At 36.5% G+C, this 19,094-nt stretch overlaps 1 protein-coding gene across 3 annotated transcripts in view; it reads left to right on the top strand.

Moving 5' to 3' along the window:
* The window catches only part of NLGN4X (neuroligin 4 X-linked), a 154,533-nt gene that overhangs the window by 1,457 nt on the left and 133,982 nt on the right, over positions 1–19,094 (top strand). The gene's annotated exons all lie outside the window — the stretch shown is intronic.

Genomic DNA, 19,094 nt, shown 5'->3' with positions numbered 1-19,094 from the left:
CTTCCCCTTCCCCCCGGCAGTAAATCGGCTTCTCCGCAAAGCCGGGGCGGGGGCGGGCGAGGCGGGGGCTGTCGGCGGGAGGCGCCCCCTCCCCGAGGAAAGACCGCCGCCACCCCCAGCGCCCCGGGGAGGGGGGGCGGCCCCGCCGCAGCGCCGGTTTGGCCGCCTGTCAACTCCAGCAGCCCGCTCCCGCCTCCACACCCCGGGCAGAGTCGGGAAGACAGGGCGCGGGGGACCCCTCCGTGCTGCCGTGATGTGCCCCGGGGCACGCGTCACGGCGAGCGGGGAGCTCGGCTGGTTGCGGTGCTGTGCGCGGAGAGCGAGAAGTTTGCGGGGGACGCGGCGGTGGTGGCGGGGCGCGGCCAGGAGATGGCGGTGTGGGCCCGCGCCCGCCGCCGGGGCCGTCCCGCCGCCTGCGCTGCGGTGTCCGCCGGCTCGTGGGGGACAGAGCGGAAAGGGGGGGGAAGTGGAAGAAAGTTCGTCAGGTGGAGGCGGGCGGTGCGGGGCCGCGCTCCGATGAAGGTGGGCTGGAGCGTGAGGGAGCGCCTGGGCACACCTCCGTTGCGCCGAGCTCAGTGCCTCGGTGGCGGCACAGAGAGCGGAGCGGGGACCGATGGAGCCGTTTGAGCTGTGGTGTTCGGGTGTTTTGCGTCTCTAGGCTGTGTGGGTGGACTGCTGCTGGTCTTACTGCTGGCATCAGTGCATATGTGTGCTTAGATATCTGGTATTTAAAAATAAACCACAAAAATATGTAGACCATTTTTAGAATTCCAGGCTGATTTCTGTTTTTTGGTGGTTGATAATGAAAAATGACAGCATTTATGCGTATGTTCAGAAGCAGGTGTCTTAGGGAACAAAGCATAACTGGATGGATTTACAAGCATACCAAAATGGAAATCTCTTTTCTCCTTTTAAAACATAAATGTGACAACCCCTTTGCGTATCTCCTATAAATGGAAGAGCTATAGTCTACATTCCAAGGGGCGAGTTATGTTCATCGATTATTGAATTTATAAATCTAACAGTGAAGAAAGAAACTAATTTTCTATCACAGCTGGAAAAGAAGTAATTAGTTCAATTAATTTTGATTCCTGCATGAAAACGCAACTTTGCTTTGTAGCATCGAGCTAATTTCATATGTCTTTTGTTTTTCCTTACAAGCCATGCTTTTGATATTGCACCAATTAATAGCACATATTGAGACATCTATATAGGTGATATGCAATGAGTATGTGTTATGGCAGGGCATTTCATGTTTCTTTTGCTAATAGTAATGAGTAGAGGGTAGTACGCACTGCCTTATGAATCATATTCCAATGAATCATTAAATACAGGAACAAGAAAACATGCCATGCAGTTTCTGGTAACTCAAAATCAGTGAGACATATCATTTTCTAAGGATATTATAAAATGAGACTTAATTTTTGACCTAATTGTTCTTAGCATCTTGAAATTGTTACTGTTCTGCGTATCAGTGGAGCTGTTATTTTTCTCTGTTCTTCTGCCTGTGTATCATACAGACACAGTTATTGTTAGTATGCTGTCTGCGAGTACAGACCATTAAGTTACACCAGGTCTTATAACTGAAATTCAGTTTGGCATCCAAAACGCATTGTTCCTCGAGAGGATTCTGATTCATGTCTAGTTTAATTTTTTTTCCCCTCTTTGAATTTAGTGGCCTTTAAGCTTGGTCTCTACTGTAAAGCGTATGTATAGAAAGAAAATAAATTTGCTTCCTTCTCCATTTCTGGAGGGAGTGATTACTTACCTTGTGTCTTAAAGTGCAGTACAGTGCTGTGCCGCAGACATCTAGAAATAATACAAACATGTAAATGGAAAAAAAATCTGTTTTTGCTCTTATTCATCTAAGTGTGGTGCTTAGTGATGAAGTTTCAGTTTTTAAAAGACTTAACGATGGAAGCAAATGAAAGCAAGCCCTGAACAAAACACGCGCACTGGATTAAATCAGGAGAGTGTTTAAATTGATAGGCTTATGGTGATATTGTGCTATCTTAGATTTTTTTTTTTTTCTTGGAAAGACTGTCTTCTTAGTTGCATCTATGTTCCTGGGCAGTTTATTTACCTAACAAATTTTACATTTGATAAAAATCTGGATCTTAATAGGCATCCTTCTGCTGAAGATTTTTCATGTGGAGATGAAGGCAAGAGGCAGAAAGAAAAGCTGTTTAACTGAAGCTTTGTGTTACATGTATCATATGGAAACAAGGATCTGTTTGACTTTTTATTTTTTAACAAAAGAGTGATTCAAGGAACATTCACTAACAGCCACATGGAGGTTTGCTCATTTGTTTTTGACAGGTTCTCAATAAAGCCTCCTCTTGGCCTTTCAAACACGCGTGCTGCTATTTGATGGTTGAATCACATAGTGTAAAGAGCAGCTCCACCTGGGTAGGACAGGAATAAGCATCATGCTATAACCAGCATATAATTTAGTCATTCTGTCACTTGAAGTCTTGTCATCAAGGTCCAAGATCACTTCAGCATGAGTATAATTGGTTAGTGGTTAGTTGTGTGCACTGCATTATAAAACTGTGAGTCTTAAAAAAAACAAAAAACAAAAAAACAAAAAAACCCCAAAAAACTAGTAAAAACAAAACATAAACATGAACTGTACAGATCAATATAAGTCTCATGTCCAACTGCAGCCATCCTCTGTCACAGTTCAACTCAGGTGCACTCAAGCAATGTTTGTAAAGCATTTATGCTCTGAGCCATTTCGATCCCCACATCTGACAGGGTTATGTACTCAGCTCTGTCACCTTTTAATAGTTCTCTAGTTCTCATTGTATTTGTTATAGTAGTCCCCAGATTGGATTGGGGAAAAAACAAACAAACAAACAAAAAAACCAACCACAACACTAAAAACACAGGCACACAAGATAAGGCCTTGCTATTTAGTGGAAAAAAAAAAAACCAAGCTTTATAGGTAATACTCCTGGAAAATTATTTCTATTGAGATGAGGCACAATGTTAATCAACTTTTCACAACCTGAAATTGATTTAAGGTTAGAGAAGAGAAAATTGAAAAATACAATTTATAGGCAGTTTGTAGTGGATGGATTCAAAGGGGAGGAAATTATCCTGAAGATATTACATGCCAGCTCATCTCTCTTTAAGCCCTGTAAACTAGTGGGGATTTTTTTTTTTTTCTGAATATTTTCATTAAAAATAAGGTGCATATGAAACATTGTTACTTCGTGTTTTGCATGCAAAACTCATGTGAGGATCTGAGTAGAAGCAGCCTGTATAGAAAACGGCTTTTCCTGAGATCTGCAGTGAGGCTTTGCCACAAGCGTGGCTAATGCAAACCGAATGCATTAGCACATGCTGGAGTGATCCCTAGCTCAGAATGTTCATATTTGTATGGTAATAATCTAAAAATAAATTGTAGCCTCTGGTGTCACAATGTACGATTCGTTCTTTCTGCTGTCTTCTGTACTGAACCCACACACCACTTAGTCTCATACCATCTATTCTGATAAGTGGGTGCTACTGACTAGCTCCAGTAGAGGGTTAGGACTTTCCATGCTTGTCTTTCTTCTGTTATTTATGGGCTCACTGAGATTCGCAACTTTGATGGGGAAGTTGAGCCTTTCAAGAGAGGTAAGCCTCAAAAGTGAATGGCACTTCTATTAGGAAAAATATTTGAGACAGTAGTACAGTGGACTGATTCAGTTCACTCTGAAAACAAGAGCAGTGTGTAGCTGTCATCGTACTGTTTTTAAAATAGCTTCCTTCAAAAGTACTCTTTTCTATTGCTTGCAAAGACTGTGACAGACTCATATTGAAGTTTGGTTCTTTTAATGTACTAATGAAAGATTTGTGAATAAATTTTTGTTTCTTTTCCTAGATTAACCAACAGCCAATTATAGTTTCATCTCAAGTGGCTGATTTGATTTCAGATGCAGACTGAATTAGCTCAACTTTATTTATTTTAAATTGAATTTATTTGTATGTATGATGAAAAATAATGTTGATTTTTAATTATACAAATAATTGAGGCTAAACCACTTCCATGAATCACTATAACAGATAACAGATGAAATAGGTATGACTGTGATTTTGTGTTTTGTTGGTAGTAAACTGTTGTTGAACCATCTCTTTCAGATTTGCTTTTGCCAAATGTGGTAGGCAAAAACAGGTAGCCTGCTGCTTCTCAGTACAAATAATTTCAGAGATAAGGCATTTATTTTCTCTTCCAAGTGAAGGAAGCCACTGTCATTTTACTAACTGTACCGTAGCCAGAGATGGAAGAGGAAATTTATAAACAGGCATTTATCCCACTTTTGCTTGAAGTTATCTAATAAATTGATTGCCTTGAAGATACGTATTGTTCTAGTCACTGGGTCTGTTGCAGGTCTAGTACTGACCTGGAAGGAGCTGAATTTCAAACTTCTGGTACTGTGCTCTCTAGATTTTTTTTCAAGTTCATGATTCTGTTAGGACTGACCAGCTGTGATGATCAGTACTGTTAGATGGTAACTTTGTGATGTTGTTGCCAGAATGTCTCTGAGTTGGTGATCAAGTTTGTTTACACACTTTTTAAAGTCAGACACTTAGTGTAAAACAGTCATTTTGATGGCAACAAGCATTATACTCAAAAACTGTTTAGTGACACCATGAAGAGAGCTCAAATAAATTAGTTATATTTTCTATAATAAAATTTATTTTAAGCTTTTGAACTCTACTGGAACAACTTTTCATAACTCTTTCATTTTGTGGTTACTTTTGGTTGGTTGGTTGTGGATTTTTTCCTCTTCAAGGCATACTGTGCTATAATTAGCTCTAAATATTATTTGTTCTGTTTCAAATGAAAAGAAAAAAAAAAAAAAAAGCATTCTATGAGGGCTACTCCGAAAGTAATGTCTTCTATTTTATGGTGTTGGCTGATGATGTCAGATGTGGCTGTTGATAGGCAAATTGTACAGGAAGTCATAGGAAGTCATATAGCTTAAAGGTTTTCTATCAAGGATATGTTGAGTTTGCTCATGAAATTGCCTTTTTTGAAGAAAAAAAAAAATAAATCAGTATGTTCTGAAAAAATATGCAGCTCCATACCTTATTTGAAGGGCTTGTTTCTGGATGACACAAGAAAAGTATACTATATAATGAAGCAGTATGTACTGCTTCAACTCATGTTCTGTTGGTGATCGCAAAGACAAATGAATGTACAGGCTTGTTATTTTCTGTGATTTCTGCCTGAATTTTGTTTGATTTGTTTTTCAACAGCTGTGTATTTGTTGGTAACTAAACTGATGGAGTACTGAGATCCCATTTGTATACCTTTCCGTGGAGAGTTCTCATCAACTGTGTCCGTGAAGAAATGGCAGTTTTTTATTTTAACTATCTTTGTCATAATATCATATTATGCTATCTCTCTGGATTTTCAGTTTTACTGTTCCTAGATTAGAGATATCAGTATTATATTATAGGAAGCTTTGAGGAAAAAAATAACAAAAAAGTCATTCCTCTTGATTCTGGAGGAATAGAGGAAGAAGAGTTGAAGCTCATGAGAATCACTGATCTATCTGCCATTACCTACATTCTCTGAAATTGATAACAATAGAAAATGCAATAGAAATCTCCAAATTTCATGGGATGTTTCTGGTATATAAGCAAAAAGATTCAAACAACAATGAAATGTTGATGTGCAGCCATTGGCCAGGCATCAGCTACTGAGTTATTCCTATATGGGATGTTCCCTTTGCCCGCAATTCATAGCAGGTGGTTCAGTGCAGTACTTCAAGACGGCATTCATCAAGACAGAGTATTGCTTCTCAGTCAGACACATAGCACTGATTTGCTGGTTGGAGTCTTCCAAGCCAAACACATATTTATCAATAGTGCAATTATTGAAATCTCTGCCTGCTGCTATTTGTGTCATCTGCATGAAAGCAAAGGTAAGTTCTCCATACACAGTGGAGTGAGGGGAAGTAGAACTTTCTGCAAATTATATACAGCTGGACAGATGAGCTGTGGTACCTGAGGCTGTGAATTTGTATTAACACAGCCAGCAGTAGGTCTGCTACCCAAACTAGAATTGTTTGGTGTATGTAGTTTCCAATGTGCAGGTGGTGAACAGGGGCAGGAGATGATGCTGATCCACTGGCTTTGGCAGATTAAATATTAACAATTGTTAAAACTGGATGTTAATCTTGGAGGTGGAGGAGATCTCTTCATGTGGGAGCTGGCGTATTAATTTCATACTTATTGTGATAATAAACTTTGTTTAGTTGAAGAGGTTATAATGCATAGGTGAATTAGTTGCTTCCATCTAAGCACATCAGCAATTGAGGAAATACTTTCTTTAATCTTACATTTACTATGTCTTTCCTTTTCTCAAGCCTTTGTATCTGAACTGCACTTGTATTTTGGTTTTTGAAGATAAAAGCTTAGTGTTTGTATTAGTTTGATATCATCTTTACATACAGATGACATTTCAAATATAGTGCTTTAGGAATTTGATGATGGAGGTCAGCTGGCATGTTTAATGAACAGAGTGAATTAGAAGAGCCAGTAAGGATCTTCGCGTACTGAGTTGTGAAAGGCATGCAGCAGTGATTTGTCTGCCTGATCTGGTACAGACATTACTGAAATGCAGTGGGTTAATGGTGCAGTCATCTTCTACCAACAAAAGTCTAAAAGCTAAGCAGTGAATGGAGTAATGATGTCTAAGATGAGGAGATCTTTCTGTCTGCTCAAGATGAGGGAGGAATGTTTCTTGTATGATACCTGCCGTCCTCTTCTTCCCCTCCCTGCCTCCATCCCTAGTTTGGTTTGTTGTTTGTCCTTCCCAGAATTCCACAGCCTCAAGATGCCTTTCATAGTCAGAAAGAATAAACATGCAGTATGTTGGGGACAGATTATGAGTTTCAAAGGAAGGTTAACATGGGTGATTGTCATAGAAAAAGGATATAATGGGAGAAGAAGGAATAGGATAAGAATGTAGTTGCATTTGGAGAAGTCTTAAAACAGGACATCTACGAAAGGAAGACTGAAAATTTAAGGATAGGAATGAGAGGAAGACATATAGGGACAGTAAAAATACTAGAACAGGGAAGGTAGAGTAGTGAGAGTAGTGAAAGTTCAAATACTGTACTCTGAATAGCCTGCAGTAGCAGGAAATGAATTGAGACAGACTTACAAGAAGAACTGATGTTTTTGAAGATGAAAGTTTGTCTTTTATCTGAGGACGTGCAATACAGCAGAAATAGGTTTACTATATTGATAAGGGACAAAATGTGATTCTCAGTGTCATCCTCACTTTGCATGGATATAGGTTGAACTCTTGAAAGAAAATTATTTTTTTGTGAATAAACTCTGAAAATATTTTTTTTTTGTTCAAATAAAACACATTAAATATCACATAATATTTTAATAAAGTGATATGCAGTGTTATCATCCTCAAGTACATTTCTTTTTAGGAACTTCTTGATTTATCTCATTTTTATCAACTAATAAATTTTTTTTTCTGTTTTATGTCAAATACATTTTGCTGTTGTAGGTTTTTGTTTGTTTGCTTGTTTGTTTTTCCAGCATGACAAATGTGACTCTTAACCTGCATTTCCTAAGAGAAATTGCAGTGAAGTGTATGAACAATGTAAAGAAATTTATTTTGGATTATATACAAACAAGCTTATAAATGTATGTGGGTTTTGATGGTTCTATCACTGGTATGTGTAGGGAAAATTTTTCTTCATCTTACTCATGTAAATCAGTCAAAGATATTAAGGTAATATTTGGTGAAGATTCCGCATATAAGCTGTTGTACCATTACCTTACACCTAACTCATATTCCATGGTTACCAATATTCTCTTTGTTCACGTTTTCAAACAAAATAAATTGGTGAACCTCTTCCAGTCCAAAATGTTCTCTTTTAAAATAGTAGATCTTTGGTGAGACATAAAGCAGCCAGAATAAATCAGTTTCCCCACAGACTGTGCAGAGTACCAACCTTCCTTTCATGTCCTTAATAAACAAGCTTCCTCTGTGCATATAATGTGACATAATGTGTACGAGAGACATTTTTCTTCACTAACTGTCAGCTGTGTATTTGAGAGATCAGAAGTATGACTAAGATCTTATTATCACTGTTATTACATTGTTTTATACTATTGCCTTTAGTGGCACTGTGCCTGATATTTGAGTGTCTGAAGGTATTAATTTAGTGCTTAAAAAAAACAGTCATGTTCCAGGATTTTTTTTCTTTTACAGCTAACATCTCATCATTTAATGAATTAATTTGCCTGGTACCCCTTTTCAACAAAGGAGAACTTGGTAGAGCAAATTGTTTACCAGTGAGCCATATACGTTTGCCCTACTGAATGTGTGTGAAATGGTCCATCACAAATTCATGTAACTGCATTAACCTTCATGACAGCATTACTCTGAAAAGTTAAGACAAGGATAGAAGTGAATGGCAGGAAGTGGTGAGATAAAATTCTCTTCTACATTTGTCTCTATTAGATCACTATTCTTCTTAAATAGGAGGATTATGTTTTTCAGAATTTAAAGTCAAGTGGGAATGTTTTAAATTCCAAATCCATGTTAACTTTTCTAGTATGTATTCAGATAAGTGGAACTTTCATTTACAGGAGAATGAAAAATGAAATGGAGGGGGAAAAAAAATCTCCTACAACCTACTTTATTACCTTATACCAATTTCTTTATCTACTTTGACATGCATTAGGATTGATTATTTATAGTACATACTTTCTATGAATAAATAAGCACTGAATTTTATGTAAGGAGATAGCTCAGAAGTAATTTGCTAGAAAAGACTGATAAAAAGTTTGGCAGAAGAAGAGCTCAGTTTTTGAAGAGCAATATTTTGTCTTTATTTTCAGGAATGAACATTTTTAAGATAAAAAAAAATAAACAGGTTAGAAAGAAAAAAACATGAAGAATATAGACTTTGTCTAGACTGTTATGTGCTTTCCAGACTCCCCCATAAATCCTGAGGAATTTTCTTTTATTTGAGGGTGGGAGAGATGGGGAGAGGGAGAAAGATAGGAGCAAATGAATTAACTCTTTGTATTTTCTATTTTATTTTTACTTGGCTTATGTTCTGTAACAAAGGAAATGTTTTTCAGATATCTAGACTGAAAAAAAGTAGGGGAAAAAAAAAAAAAAAAAACCAGCACAAAAATAAACACAGAAATACTCACCATTCCTCCCTCAGAAATGCACAAATTTGCAGTTTTGTGGTGGGGAGGGGAGGCAGGGGAAGAGAGCAGACTCTCACATGTATCAGGCCTGGAAAAGTGGTGGCAATGGCAAGGGGTCTCTGAAGAGCTTTTTACCCTGGGAGGATCTTCTCTGTTGCAGCAAGCAGAAAAATGAAAATGAGGAGTATTCTTTTGCCATACTTACTTCTTAGCACTGCCTATTCTAAACCATGTGAAAAATTTAAGTAGGAACTTGCTTTTTTGATGCTATTACTACTGATTAAAGTACAATAATCTGTAGGTTCAAGAGTTGCAAGCTTTATTATTGGATAATAATTATTAATAATTCAAATTGCCATCATCTAATTTGCAGTGCACTACATTTTCAATTTATCTGTTATAAACTGGAGTGTACAAAACAAAAGATAAGGAAAGATGAAGTTGGGAGGATAGACAAAAGAGGCACAATTCTGACTCCAGCAGTAGCTGTTTTCCACAGTCACCAACTGTTACAAAATTAATGGGATTTGTGGCTGCAAGACTGTGAGGTGAGAAACATGATACCTAGAACATGGGAATAGCAAGAGAAAAATAATGCTGTGCAGGCTCTGGAAAACAGAGTGGCCTCGGTGGCTTAGGGGAAGCTTACAGATCTGCAAATTACACACTATTCATATTGCTGAGTGCTAGAGTACACAAGGCAAAATATGCCATAACTGTATTCAAGAATCAAAACACCTTGTTAGACCACCTAAGACTAAAATCAGAAATCAGGGAAACAAACAAAAAAAAGAAAAAGAAAAAAAAAAAAAAAAAAAAAAAAAAAAAAGAAAAAGAAAAAGAAATGGAGGGAATTCATTGAGTTTACTCCAGACAGTGGCATAGCATAGTTATTCAAATAATTAGAGCCTATCCTTGTTTTTTCATTGTTTAAAAATGTGTGGCAATTTTGTGTTCGCTTACAACTTCTAGTGTTTCATAATGTATCCTTAGGAAGGAAGGATTCCTCTCTTCCTAAGACAATATTTAGCATTTATTTGCACTCTGACTTTTTAAATCATCACAAAATTGCCCCATACCCACATTACCCAATGCCTCAAGGTATTCCAAAATACAAAATTTAGCCACAGGCAATAACACTACATACAGGGATTGCTGTCAGATCTTGGTACTATTCCCAGAAATGCTCTGTTCCGAAGGCTGTACTTTGAGGAATGATGTTGTAGGTTCAGATGGCTAAATTCGTTAAGATACTAAGGTAGCACTGCAGGGAGTACAGTTATCCTTGATGCTCTTGGTTTTTGTAATGGCAAAAAAAAGCAATGCCTACAGAATTTCTGGAGCTGGATACCATCTGAGTCAGTCTCCCAAACTAAGCCCAGTGGTAGCAGAGATTTTTTTGTTCATTTGTTTGATGGCTGATTTTTTTTTTTTTTTTAATTTTATTTTTCCCTCACATCTCGAAGTCTGTTTTTTTTTTTTTTCTTTTCAAGAAAAGGCTATACACTAAGTAATGTAGATGTTTCTTAACAGTCCAGGTAACTACTCTCAGATCATGAGATGGGTTGTTCCGTGTCTGGATACATCAGACTACTTACTCTTAGGGGTTGGCTGTTAGGAACTGAGGAAGCTGAGAAATGACTACTGTATAGATGGTGAACTCTTCTGTCATGAAGACAGAAAAAAAAAAAAAAAAAAAGAAAGAAAAATCCACCAACCAACCAATTATTATTTTTTTTTAAACATTATCTCCCCAGCAATTTCTTTTACCATATGCCTCATTCAGTGATTAGTAGTGGATGAAAGATTCCAGCAGGGCTTTCACAGCATTTCCCATTGTGAACTGTATCAGTGTTCAGTATCTCCAAAGTAATAAGAGTGTCTTAACTTTTGTGAAGTACATACTGGATATATTGCACAAACTAGGAGAGCTAGGAAGAAATATATTTTTAGGTCCATGTATTAAGTCTAATAGTTGTTATCTTTCCTCCAGAATAGATACTACTCAGCAGATTAAACCCCCCGTAGGATCATTAAGAGTATATTCAATAATATAATATAATAAAAGTGTTTGCAGAGAGATCTTGCTTGGTTCTCCATATGGAATGCTTCATCTCCCCTACCACAGAGGTTTCCTTTCAAAGCTTTAGACAGCTGGGTTGAAACTAGCTAATCTTAGACTCTCATTGCAGTTTTTTTGGAGAACAAGAAAAAACACTTGTTATCAATGTTTTCAAGTAATGCTTTGTTAAGATAAATTCTAGTCAGTGAATATAAATTTGATCTTGAACCACTGACATTGTTTAAGAGATTATATGTGGTTGGCGTTGCTGCTCTAAGATCTTGCCTGAGTTACCCATGTTATTTCTGGTGCAACAATTGTGGCAGAAACACCTTACATTCTTTCTTTATCATTATTTCTGTTTATGTAAAGATACAAGTCTCCTTTTAACATAGTAGACTACAGTTTTCATGACAATAGAGTTTTTCGTATTTGACCATCTGTGTCATTTTCAAACACAGTTTTCCATATGAAGGTGTAGGATTTCTGGATGTTAATATGCTTGAACACCACTGATAGGACAGGGTCCATCCTTAATATAAGATTGTTATTTCACATTAGAGGCTTGTGTGATCAGGCTATTGGTCTTTTTGAACTTTTGATGGTAGCATGTTTTTCACACATTTTGATGTGTGTTGTTAGTGGTATCAAGAAGCCTAATTCTTCCATCTAAATTTTTCATTCAGCAGTTTTAGTTACACGTGAAAAATATAATCTTAGCTATGTTGACTACAGTAAAAGAGCTTTTGATGTGTTTGTTATCAACCAGTGCATTTTTTTGTGAGACCTACTGCTGAAAATATGGTTTGTCATAGTGTCTTCTGTTATGCATAATTTAAAAGATTATTATTATTTTTTATAAAATATAATATTATTTTAATAATATTAATAATAATAATTATATTATATATAATATTATATATATTATATAATTATTATATATAATATAATTATATATTATATATAATATATAATATATAATATATATTATATATAATATTAATAATAATATTTTGGAAATAGTTACAATGTTTACATTTTATGATGGTTGAGGCTTAAGAACTTTAACTTTCACCTCTTAGTCATTTACAATTTTTGCTAAACAGAAAACAGTGGAGGTGAATGTGCATTCTGGGGGGGGCTAAGTGCAATGTTGAACACTTGGAGGACTAAGTTCACAGTAGAATTGCTGGAAATATTAGAAGGACAATACCCATGTGAATTTCCTGTTTAAATACATTTCACTTCAGACACAAAGTCTGAGCTTTCAAAAGCAGTAACAAAGCCAGTACTTTCCATTTTCAGGCAATCCTGAATGTTTTTAAACCCCAAACTTCTTTTAGTTATGTATTAATTGCAGTAAGAAATTTTGGAAGTAGAAGACAAACTTCATTGTATATAATCATAGTTGAGCATGAATATTTCAATTCTATAAATCTAATTAATGATAAATACTTCAATTCTGTTTTAAATTTGTGCAAACAATACCAATCAATAGTAGCTAAAATAGTGCTTTTGCAACACAGGTCTCTAAATTTAGTGAGAACAGTTAATATTTCTCACATGAAAAGGCCTAAAGACATTTAGTTATATGTATTTTATAAATTTAAACACACTAGAAAATTATTTTTCAAATAAAAACTCTTCAAATTATGAACAAGAACATACATATACTTCAGATCTTTTTTTTTCTGTTGAGTGTTTTATTACCAAACAAAATATTGAATGTGTCTACTTGATAATCTTCAATTGCTTTTATGAATAGTGTTGTGGGTTGTTGGATTTTTGTTGTTGTTGTTGTTTTCATGAAAGCAGTAATTTTTAAAAAATAAATTTGAAATAAATACAAACTCAAATTCTGAAGGAAAAAAAAAAAAAAAAAAGCAACTGTCTGTAGTGGTTCATTTTCTGCGAACATCTGTCATTTGAATGCCAGCTAGGGAGGTTTGTTTTTGTGAGGGCATACATTCTAGTTAGATTTTTGAGTGAAACAGTAAGCAGAATTTCTCTGTGCATAGATAATCAGATAGCAACAATTTGTATTTCATTTTTGAAAGTGGTTACATAACAGGAATCTCATTCAAATGAAGAGGATCTGTGTTTTCTCTAGATACAGCTCTTTCTCACTATCTAAACTTCACTTGCAACTTCAGAGAATATTCGCAAAAAAATGTGAGGCCTTTCCCAAAATAATGCAGTTAGGAGCAGCATTAACAGAAACACTCCCGGGAACAACAAAAAATATTTTGTCTTTGCATCCCATGCTATACTGAGCAGGATTTGTTATGGAATTATTATCAGCTAATGATTGCAAAGACGTTTGTCACTTTTTTATATGTGGGTCTTAATTGCACCTTAAGAAGATTAATAGAATAAAAAAGTACTGCAAACTGGAGTGCTTTTCTGTGTTTGCAATGTAGATTACATATTAATTGAATATCTTAACTTTATCTATATATATCTAACTTTAAATGGTTAACTGCATGCAGAATATCTTTGTTGATATGCTTAACTACAGTGAAAAAGCTTTTCATAAGTAGGCAGTTAATTTTGAAGCATAACACATAGCATTCATAGTTTTTGGTGCTTGAAAAATACAACGGTTTTATTGCTGCTGGGGTTTGATACCAGTTCTATATTTTGAAGTATTAGATGTTCAGAGTATTTGAAATTGGGTCATTTGGCTGTGTGATGTAAACTCACTTTATTATTAAGCTTCATATTAATATTGATTGTGTGTATATGTTTCTGGAGACTGTGTGTACTCAGAATAGTGCATCTACAAACTATGTGCAGGACTGTGCAGTGTGTAGCTCCAAATTACATGCATAACTAGACTCAATATACTTACCAGGGCTACATAATTACTACTGCACAGTCCTGTAGATATTGAGCACTTTGATCAAATAGAAAGTCCTCTGACATTCGGCTTCTGTGACCTGAAGTGTTGTCTTTGCAAAGTACTACAATATAATATGTAAAATACCAACTTGTTTAGAGTTCTCATGGTTTCTCTATGTAACTTTTAGGGTTTATCGTTAATTCCTACAGCTTCTTGAGGTAAAATTTGTCCTATGTTTTTCTTCTGTGTGAGAGACTTCTAAAATATGTTTATCTTTAATACTATATTTGAAAATTTGTAATAGTTATTATTGTCAAAGCTATGTTTTTAGATACAAACTGTAATTTTTCAGTAGCAACAACCACTTTGTACATTTACCTATGTCTGTCAGAATTTCCTCCCAAAATCATGTGGTCAGTACAAGGCTACAGCTTCATTTGAGACAGCAGTTATGAGATATGGGTACTTAGATTGCATTCTTCAGTCTGCTGATTTTGTAAGAAATTTTATTGATTTCAGAGGCCTTTAGATCAATCACTTACTCAAGGCAACTCTGGTCTTTCTTCAACTTTAGAAACTAAAGTAGTAAAAGGTCAACATATTCATAATTTAGTCTTGAATATCTCTGTTCTTCCAAGTAACAGTTGGGCAGGGAAGACAGATAATTGTAAAGAGGGTGGGATACTGGACCCAGGACAATCATAAATTTGTTTTGGTTGTGACCTATAATCAACAACATAATATATAACTTACTGCAGGCATTGACAGCAATGGGCAAGCAAGTCCTTCTCTGCAGGGCTGCTCTCAACGAGTTCTTCTCCCACTCTGCATATATAATTGGGATTGCCCTTACCCAAGTATGACACCTTGCCTTTGGACATGTTGAACCTCATTAGATTCCCATAGGCTCTCTTACCAAGCCTATCAAGGTCTGTTCAATGTCATCCCTTCCTTCTATCATTATCAACTGCATCACTCAGTTTGATGTCATCAGCAGACTTTCTGACTCAGTCCCACTGTGTAGATTGTTGATTAAAAGTGTTAAAGTGCACTGGTCCTATCCAGCCAATTCCTTATCCATGGAAAAGTCCACCTTTCTGATAGAGTCTTGTGGAATTTGTAGGGACTTGTCTCAAACCACTTAAACAACCCAGGCTCTGAGGGTAGGGGCTCTGATTAGCAGGCATGTCCAACCTGTGGCTCAGGGGCCATGGGTGCTGTCTAGCTTGCAATGCAGCCTGCCTTTTGTCCCTGCCAGCTCTTCATCATGGAGTGGCCCCAGGCATGCACCCATCACTCAGCAACACCCAAACTGTCAGTGCACTATTAATACTGTGTAGAGTGAAACCAGGGCACAGGGAGGGCAGTGCTGCACAGTGCTGACTCAAGTGATGGCAAATAATTTGTATGCATTTTGATACATTGGCTGAACACAGGGCTCTGAGCAGTGAAGAATGTGCAGCCATGCTCTCCAATTTGATAAAGGAGTTTGAGAATAGGTTTTAAGATTGCAAAAAAAATTGTCAACTTATGTTTGTGACACCATTTTCAGCTGATATAAATACATGACCTGTAAATTTTCAAATGGAATGTACAGAGTTGCAATCAGATATTCAATTCAAAAATCTGATCATGTCTCTTTACCAGACTTCCATAATCCCTCCCTTACCAGTGAAACATATCCTTAACTTCACAACCACAAGTTACTCATGTCATTGCATTTTGGCAGTACATGAACTTGTGAATAATTTTCAAGGATGAAGTACAGAAAGAGTAAAATTTCATCAAAAATCTCCACTGAACACCTTGACAGCTCACTAAAAGCTGCAACCACTGCCATCAAACTGGAGTGATATATTTGTTTCACAAAAACAGTCACATATCCCATTTGTTTTATGTTTTTTCCTCTTTAGTAGTGCATGTGTAGGGACAAGTGTAAATAAAGTTGAAACACTCAGAGATTCCTGAATCTTCTAAAACACTGAACAGTGCAAACATGAGAAAGTTGCCACCTCAAAGGTGGTCTCTGACCAGCTAGACTATATAAAAGTGATTGTGTGGAAGCCTAATTTGATTTCAAATCTGGTCCATAATGCCAATTTATTGTCTTGTCCCACTTGGTAGGCTGTGAGGGAGGTGTGCGATTTTTATTTTAGTGAGGGATTTCCCAGATCTGCGAAGTCATGCAGTGATGAGGCCACTGTGACTTAGTTACTTTAATGACTCAGGGTCTGTAACAAGGTTAAACAATCAAATAATTTATTCACTATACATTCCTCTGTATTCTATGATAATGAGTGGTACATGAAATCACGAATTTGATAAATATAATAGCAGTAAAAACCATGATAAACAGCAAAATTGGGCAAATTCAGTAACAGTGAGAATCATACTTAAGACAAAGATTGGTGTGTCTAGTTGGTACAATCCTAGGATAGAGTACAGAAAGAAATAGGCAGGTAGATATGAAAATGAAGAAGAGGAGAAAGAAGTAGATAGATATAAATCTATCTTAGGATCAGATGATGATATCTTCAGTTCTAAGACTGGGGGTGTTCAATCGTCATGTTCAATCAAACATAAGGTAAACATGCACATTCATCTTTATATAGAATAGCCTATCTGAGGGAGGCTGCACTCCAGGTCTGTTCCCAGTAATATGGAGATCATAGTTTATTTTTCTGTCCCAAAAATTCCATCTCATCTGCTCCTTCTTTTTCTGTAAAGCTTGTTTCTAGCCACTCAGCACGTGTTGATGTCCAGGGTATTTCCTCCCCAGGTACAGGCCTCTGCACTAACCTTTTTGAATTTAATGAGGTTCCTGATGGCTCATTTCTTTAGCCTACTGACATCCTTCTGGATATCAGCACAATCCTCTGGTGTATTAGACGCTCCTCCCAGCTCTGTGTCATGAAATTTGTTGAGGGTACAAACTGCCCCATCATCCAGGTCATTGATGACGATGTTGAACAAGATTAGACCCAGTACTGACCCTTGGGATACAATGCTAGTTACTGTCTTCTGGAAGATTGTGTGCCAGCACCAGTCTTACTGGTTTAGACATTCATCCAGATTTCCATCCATTTAATTGTCTGCGTATCCAGCCCATACTTCATCAGTTTCTCTGCAAAGGTCATATAGCAGACAGTTCTGGAAACTTTACTGAAGTAGACGATATCTATAGTTCTTCCCTTGAATACCAAGCCAGCCTTTTCATCACAGAAGTTTATCAAATTGGTCAATTATGACTTCTGCATGAGTCTATGCTGCCTGATTATGACTGCCTTCTTGTCCTCCATGCACTGGAAATGATTTCCAGGATTATCTGCTCCATCAGGTAAATTTTGGATTAAGAAAGAATATCTAGATGAATCTATTTAATCAGTACTTGAATGCTGTCTGCCACAGTGGCCTTTTTAAAATTCTTCCAAGATGATCCTTTTGGATTGCTTTTGTATTTTGTGTTTGTTGTGCTCTTGTCTCCCAACACTTTCCTTAGCTGTTTTTGTGATAACATTGTTCATTCTTTTCCATCAATCATTTTGAGAAAAAGAAGAATGAAAAAGCATATTCCCTATTGTCTAAATGATATGGATTTTAGTTGCTTCCTCTCAACAAATAGAAAAGCTATTTTTTAAAAAAGGCAAATGGAACCATGTGTATTACATTTTATAGCATGCTATCAATGCTAAGCCTCAACCAGTCTAAACAGCTTTATGTAACTTACCTGATGGTTTTTATGTAGGTCTGTGAAGGATGTGTTTATGTCAGCCCTTATCTTATGGTGATAATTCCTACTCCAGTAAAAACTACTTAGAACAAATAAATTTTTAAATACCTTTTGAAGAAGAAGGGGCTTGGGATGGAGAAGGAGAGAAAATGTCAAAGTAAATGATAGGGAATTATGTATAATGGTCAAAGGCTGTGATACAGTGATGACCACCTCTATATATTTCTTGCAGTTTTGCAAATTCATTTTCATCTGTTTATGTAGATGTTGTCATTCTTTCTTCATCACCTTGGCTCCAAGCTGAATTTGTGGAATGAAAAGTGACTGTCTGTTTCAAAATATCATTAATTTAAACTCTTACTGTAGATGTACTGAATTAAGGCAACTGATTTGCAGTGAAATATCTGAGGATGCATGTTGGCACTTCTCTCTCACTCGTGTGGGTTTAGTAATCTTTTGCTGAAAGTCAATGGTAAACGCTGTTTCTGCTCTAAGCCATCAATAAATGTTGAATAGGACTCACTTGCATTTAGCAAGCAACTTCTGAAGTACCTCAACCAGCTAATTTTAATACTGTATTATGCTGTGTCTCACTTATCTCTATAGTTTGCTTAAGGTTTTATGACTAAATTCTTGGTCATATTTGCAAGATATCAGTCTATGTGGCTGTGTTTGTAACTTGCAGGACACCAAGAGAAATGGAATAATAATGCATACATTCTAGGTGGAAGTTTATCTATGTGCAGAATTGTTAAATAACATATGAAAATTAATAGTACTTTAAAGGCAAAAGCCTTGCTACTCTTCTGCATTTAATCTTGGATAGTCCATTATCCCTGTACAATCTGAACCAAATATGGTCATAGGACTATGGTGGATTAGCCTTGGCTGACAACCAAACACCCATCCCAGTTCATTTTCCACAAATTGAATCTGTTTTGCCTGTGATGGTAATTGGTAATCAATCTTCCTGTCTTTATTTCAATACACAAGTTTTTTCATGTATTTTCTCTCTCTCTCAGTGGAGATGGGGAACGAGTGAGTAGATGAGTGAGGAATTGGCTGCTGGCCAGATCTAACCCACCACAAAGGTTTTCTATTTACTATGTTATATGTAAAGCAGGAAATAACCTTTCAAAATCAATGGAAACACTTGGACTTGGAAGGCAATTTTTATTGTATTTTATTTTTGATTCCTTGTTTTTAACAGACAATCTTGTGTTATGATCTCAGTTATGTAATCTCAAATTTTAGTAAGGCTTGCAAAGATC

The sequence above is a fragment of the Lagopus leucura genome, unplaced genomic scaffold (assembly GCF_019238085.1).
Source record: "Lagopus leucura isolate 7727_CA_CO unplaced genomic scaffold, USGS_WTPT01 Super-Scaffold_100001, whole genome shotgun sequence".
Lineage (NCBI taxonomy): Eukaryota > Metazoa > Chordata > Aves > Galliformes > Phasianidae > Lagopus > Lagopus leucura.
This window is presented reverse-complemented; position numbering and strand designations above follow the sequence as displayed.